This window comes from Alligator sinensis, unplaced genomic scaffold (genome assembly GCF_000455745.1).
Source record: "Alligator sinensis unplaced genomic scaffold, ASM45574v1 scaffold237_1, whole genome shotgun sequence".
Classification (NCBI taxonomy): domain Eukaryota; kingdom Metazoa; phylum Chordata; order Crocodylia; family Alligatoridae; genus Alligator; species Alligator sinensis.
In genome coordinates this window covers 1,759,938-1,766,701 of record NW_005841849.1, presented here as the reverse complement: position 1 = coordinate 1,766,701, position 6,764 = coordinate 1,759,938, and positions in this window count along the sequence as shown.

Below are 6,764 nucleotides of genomic sequence, written 5' to 3'. Positions count from 1 at the left end.
GCAGTTTCCTCTTCTCCTTTGAGCGAGAGGTAAACGCTGACGAGTCTTCCACCCGTTCCGCCCGCTTGGTGGTAGGCGATGTGTGCACCCAACTCCACGGCGTTCTGCACGTGGCGGTTCCCATTGCGCCAGGGGCAATTCTTAACTAATTCCAACTCCATTGCATCTTCACCGGATACTGATCCTGTTCGTGACGCCATGTGGGGGCCAAGTATAGCCGGAATGGGGCCACAATGGAGTGGAATTAGGCACAAGCGCGTACTGGTTGAATTGAAAAGAACTTTACTTACAAACTGACGTACAGGGACTTGCGTCGATGCACACAGTGTAGGCACGCTCCGTTACAGAAACCAGGTGGCACACCGATGTTTTCCAAGCATGCAGGGTGCGGGGTACATCGGGACGGTCAGTGACGGGGAGTGGTTGGTGGTTGATCAGGCCTCCAATTTTGCTCCAAGGTACACGAGGAACTCGTTCCCAACGTACACGCGGAGTTCTCCGGCTTGGACGGAAACTACCCAAGCTTTTATACGGTTAGTGAGCCAATTGCTAGCCGCTGGGTATGAATAATTTACAATGAGCCAATCGGTAGCATGCATCCAAACAGTGCAGCTGCTAGTTTTGGCGGGAGCTGATCACTGCACCAAGGCTTTTCCCGCCGTAGCAAGGCATCCCTTGCACCGAGTACTTGCATCGTGCTAAGAATTCTGCTGTGTCGAGGAACTTTTAATTACTAAGCACAGACAGCTTTGGCTTCCTCAACCATGGATTAAGGAAGTTGGCAAGGCTCAATTAAATTAGCTCTATAGTGCTTACAGAGCTAGATGAAGTGTTCTCTGAATCATTACTGATTACCTTTGGCATCTCAGGGCAGATCCCAGAAGACTGAAGGAGGTCAAACCTAGTGCCTACCTTTTTAACTACCCTTCCCATAACTTTTGTTCCTGATTCTGGCCCAAATGTATTTAACAATTTAAAAAAGTCAGCCTACCTTTATCAATAACAGATGGTATCAGACCACTGCAGAAGACTCAGAATCTCCTTTTGGAGCTTTATAAGAATAGAGCAGACATGTCTCTCTGTGGTGATTTAGGTCTACTTGCTTCTGCTTCAGGGAAGGAGATTGAACTAGGTCCTTTTCAGACCTAAATGTCAGTGATTCTGGGAAACTTCAGTAATGGTGCCTAGTGTCAGCTGTAGTGAAGCTGGAGGATGAATTTTGGGATGGGGAGGACTCTGGCCAAGATGATGTTTGGTTGGGTCTGTGAGTGAAATCTGGAGCCACAGAATTACAGCACTCCTGGTTATAGACTATCAAACAATATTACAAAAAAACCCTCAAACCCTCAGCAACATAGGAACTGGAATGGGATAGCTTTCCCACATATTTTATTATATACACATCACTTACTTGATCTCTTGTTCCATATCCAGTATCAACTGAATGCTAGATTTCTCTGCTTTTCACCCTAGAATCTTCCATGAAGGACCCTCACTGGAGGTGCAAAGAGCATTTTTCTTCACTTTGCCTTATCAATGTTGGATGTCATGAAACAAGCTTCTGGTCCCTAGGTATAACCAGAACTTCTCCAGTCAGCTGAGTCCATTTCCCTGCCTTCTCCCAGGTCTAGTCTTACCAAAAGCAGCATGTGGAACATCCAGCCAGGTGGAGTTGGAACAGACAGAACTGTCTGACTGTACCACTAGCTGTGGTAGTATAAGGATCCTTTAAGTTAAAAGCAATAACTTGTTTTAGTTTTAAATTAAGGCTTTCCCCATTCTGATTATCGAGATCAGTCAAGTGAGACTGTGTGGCAGATGTGTTGGTTAACTCTTGTAAGTTGTTCTGAGATCTGTAAATGAGAATGGGGTTGACCTCAGTATCCAGTGAACACTTCTAAGACTAGTTCAATTGGAAATAAGTGCATAACAAGATTGTACACTGCAATAAATGTATGACTGTACCAGAAAAAGAACAACATAGGATCTAGTCCCTTAAAAAAAGCTTTATCCTGTATCTTGAATCTAGTTCCTTATTAGAAACAAAGGTGATTGCTCCCATCCAGAATGAATCTGGTGTATTAGATTTAACAGGATAACTTAACAAAAATCAAAACCACTTCAAGTATTTTAAAATTAAGATTATTTGTAAATTTATCACAAACCTAAATGTTTTAGGACTCATGTAAATTAGAGCTTTATTTTCTGTGTGGATTATATTAAAAGTCAATCCATAATTTAAAAATGCCATTTTCACAGGTAAGGGGGAAAAGGCAAACATCCTTCACTTGTGATTTCATACAGTCATATCTATACTGACACAGAATATTGCTTATTGTAAAAACTATTATAAAAGTAGTATTTAGGAGAAGGAACAGTAGGATACCACAGGGCACACTTTTATGAGCCATTCTTAAGCATCAAATCTGTTTTCTGTTGTTAAACACGGAGAGACTGAAACATGAATGTTTGTCCTGTGAATTCCAAACAGAGGAAGATAGAAGATGACATGTACTTTGTAAATGTGTCGTTAAAGCAAACATCTGCAGTGGAATATAAAAGAGGATGAAATTAATATTGCTAGGTTCTGGGTTATTCATAACAGGTATGCTAGAAGTGCTAATGACCCGATTAAAAGAGATTTAAATATACAAGTAGTAATCCTCTTTTCCTTCTGTCAGAGTTCTGGCTTTCAAACAAAAAAAAGTAAATGTGAGGCTGTCTGCTACAAAGGTCAACAAAAGGACGCTATTATTTAAAAAATATCTGTCTGTCTCACTCTCACGCACAGTTTTGTTTTGATAAGGGAGTTTCCTAGCATTTATTAAACTGTTACTGGTGGATCTTTTCTTTCAACGATCTATATCAGCATAGGTAATTGCTACCACATAGGTTTTAAATAAAAGGAATGTTGGAATCTCCATTATGGATCAGACCAATCATCCATTAAGTACAGTGTCTTGTCTTTAGCAGTGTGATCAGTACTGGTTTGTTTGTTTTTCTTAGCTAGAACAAGGAATAGGATTTGTGGCTCCACTGACATCTCACATTTGACAGTCTCTAAGTTTCTTGCCTATATGGTTCCATTTTAGGACATAAACAGACAACATGTATCAAATCTCCTGTGTTGTTTGTTTTCCCTCATCATCTTTCCTTTTTCTGTAAATCTAATTCCTAAGCACCACTGAAATAGTTTTTGTTAGAGAAGGAAAAGTACAGGCACACATTAAAGATAAAGCATCTGCTTCCTCTTGCATTAATTTTGAATGCTGCAAAGAATGAACACTGCTTACTGATGTGATTCTGAAAGACATTTATGGGAGGTTACAACAATACAAGAGAAGAGGCAGGCTCTATTTGAGAATACAGGAAACCCTCGCTATTTGTGGGTTTGGCATTCGCGGTTTCAAATATTCACGAATGCCCAACCTGCATCTTAAACACACTTACAGGAACTCCTCAGGAGCTCCGCAGTTGCTGCTGCCACTGGGCTCCCACCGATGCCAGTGCAGCCGTGGCCCCCTCCCCAACTGCCGGGGGCATTGCATTCATGACATTCATGAACGCAGTGCCATATTCGCGGATTTCGCCATTTGCAGGGATCTCCAGAACAGATCCCCTGCGAATGGCAAGGGTCGCCTGTATCTTTATCACCTACCTAACTCAGCCAAGTGCATTAGTTCTAAATGAGTTCTTAAAAGGAAACAATGTTCTTTTCAGTATAGCCTCTTTAGCTCTAGCTATAAACTCCTGCAAGTGTGTGGCTTTCTATTGTTTTCTCTGCATAGTTCAGTGGAAAGGTCCTATAGGAAAGAACCATGTGAAATTAATAACTGCAGCTATATGAGCTACCTACTGTTCCAAGAAACTTAGTGTGCTCAGATGATACGTTATTTGAGAAGCCACCAGGATTCCAAGTACTTTTAAAAAGCTTCTCCGATAAAACCGGCATTGATTTTTCTTGTTTTATTGTACACCTAATGGAGATTGTCCAGGTTGCCAGATGTTTCCTTTAGATGTTTTTATCCGGTCCTTTTGAATGGCTTTCTCCTTGTACTATTTAGGAAACTGAAGTAGTTTTCAATCAGCTTCTCTGTTTGATTAATTTATCCAGAAGACAAACAGTAACAATCTGCGATTGGTTAGCCCAGAGATTTTTAATCAGGGTCAGTGCTGTGTCACCCTGGGGTGCTTTGAGATTCTTTCAAGGGTGCCATATAATATTAGCACTGTTAGGTGTATAAACATGATTCACAGTACAAACCCAGATATTTCAGGTAGGGATCCAAAATGTTAAAAAAAACATTTTGACCTCTCGTGGTCTGAGTTCTTTGCAATAGAATAATTGCTCTATTATTTTTCTGTAGTCCAAAAATGAGTGAAAACTAAGAGCTGGCATTTTCTGAGGGGTGCCTTGAGCCTAACAAAGTTGAGAACCATGGGGTTAACTGCTGCATAACCTCAAAAATACAACAGAACAGGTTCAAGCTTTGCTTCTACCAAACCTGTAGAAAGCAGCTCACCTTGACACAGCTAAAAATAATCAAGTCCTTTGTACAACCGAAAAACCATTCTCTCTGTGCCTTCTTCAAGGTTGTGGCATGGCATGATATCATACCAGCTTGGATGGTGATCTTACCTGATTCACAAGCTAAACAGGATGTGTCTGGGTGATGCTTAAATGGACAGTCTCCCTATATAAAAACAACCATGGCAGGAAATTGTAGCATTCTGTTGGCAGCACTTGTCCCTGAATCACCATTGAATGGGTGTGGCAAGGTGTCTGGACTATTTGTGCCTAGAGATTCTATTTTTGGAAGTGAGGTTCAGAACAGATGTCCTGACCACCTGCCATAATTTAAAATCCCAACATACTTTTTCTCAGAAGACCAAGGATGGTAATTGTAGTGAAATAGCTAGACTGTAGCTTAGCAAATTATTTTATGTTCTGGAAACTCCACCTCTCAATCTATTTATCACCCATCTGGTTGGGCTTCTCTGTTTTGGACACTTACCTGCCTGCTGCATTAGGTTCAAATTCACTCCATCGGTGTTTATGCTTTTGTGGGTATCAGTAGGTTGCAGCATTGTTTAGTTTCTTGGCCTGCCTACCACATCTCCCAGGCACAGTCTCCCTGTCTGTTCCTCCTTCCTGGAACTTAAACCCTTCAGTCTATCTACTTCAAACACCTAAGAGCAGCACTTATCCCCATAACAACCCAATAGCTTAAATGCACCCTCTCCCAATAATCAAGGTAGTCGATCTGGATTGCAAAAATGTGGGTCTTTATTAGAAAAGCCATGCCCTACTGGGTGTGCTCAGAAATACTGCGAAATTTTCCAAGTACATGGAGCTTCCTGGTGTCACTCCCCAAATCATCCCCACTACAACATGTGTTTCAACCTTCAGGAACCTACCTGCAGGTCATTATAGCTAAAACTGAATTCTTCGAGGTGTGATACTGGTTAGAAATTAAACTTGCACAAGATTCTGAAGTCTCTTTCCTCTTTACCTTGTGGCATGGGAAATAAACAGATCCAGGCAAAAACACCTAAAAATATGGCCATTTTCCTGCCTAACTTGCTTCCACACTCTGGAGCATAGTCTGAGATCAAGCTATTCAGGATTTTTGTTCTGCAGCTCCTGGCTTATTTTCTGACTGCAGAGTATTGCAGCTCTGCTTGCCTTTGATGACCTTGGTAGGTCTTGTAGTTAACCCACTCTGCTGTTATGAAAGCCTACCCATTACTTCCCTCTCCTGCTCAAAGTTTCCAATGTAGCTGGCTTTCCTTTTGTTCAAAGTCCTTTTTAACCTCCCCCCTCATCTCCGTGTCCTATTTGATGAATCTCCCTTTCCCAAATCTCCTTCCTACAAACAGGTAAAAAATGTAGGTTCTCCTCCCTCGTCCAGCAAAGCTCATTAGCATTCCCACTGTTCAGTTAAAATACTATCATTAAGTTCCCTGGTCTGCTAGGGACGCAAGAGGCCTTGTTAGGAAAGGTGACTACACAAAGACATTTCCTGATTCAGTGACTGTCATACTAGCAATTTGATACTATCAATCCAAATTCATAAACTGTAGATAAGATTCCCCAAATCATCACAGCAGGGATAAAGGAGCCTTTTGTTTGCTGCCCCATGCTGTTGTCGGCAGTTGCAGCAGTGCCTGAATTTCAGTTCCTTTATGGTGCGCACAATGTGTAAATCTGTTTGCCAAGCGTTTGGAGGGGGAAAGTATGGCAATAATAAGCCCCCGTCACTACACAGTCATGTTGGTTGTCAAGCTGATTTCAAGATGCAACGATTTGCTGACTTTCTTCCAGTCGTCTGCTGCCAGGCACTTGGATTTGTAGCTTGCCTGTGAAATACTTGTCTTTCTGATGTATTTATCTCTGTCACAGCCAAACATCAGGAGTGCAGAAGCTGTGCTAACCGTTGAGCCATGGGAAGACCTGCAGGATTTGCTACTCCTTTTTTGAGGCGGATCTTCGCAGGGAAGTCTCGGAAGACACCGGCTGCCTGGCACAGCACAGCTGGGCCCCTCTCGAGCCCTGGGACGTCCAGCTCCCTCCTGGAAGGCGCTGGTTGTCCGGCCTCTGGGCCTGTCAGCCTGCTCTCTGCCCTGCGCTCCAGTGGGAGCTGCACAGGAACCGGCCACGCAGCTGTTGCTCATTTCCAAGCACTGACGGGCTCTCTGTAGCTGCACGGCCGGCTCGACGGGGCCACCAGCACTTGGCCCAGAGTGCTGGGCCGCCTTTCCCG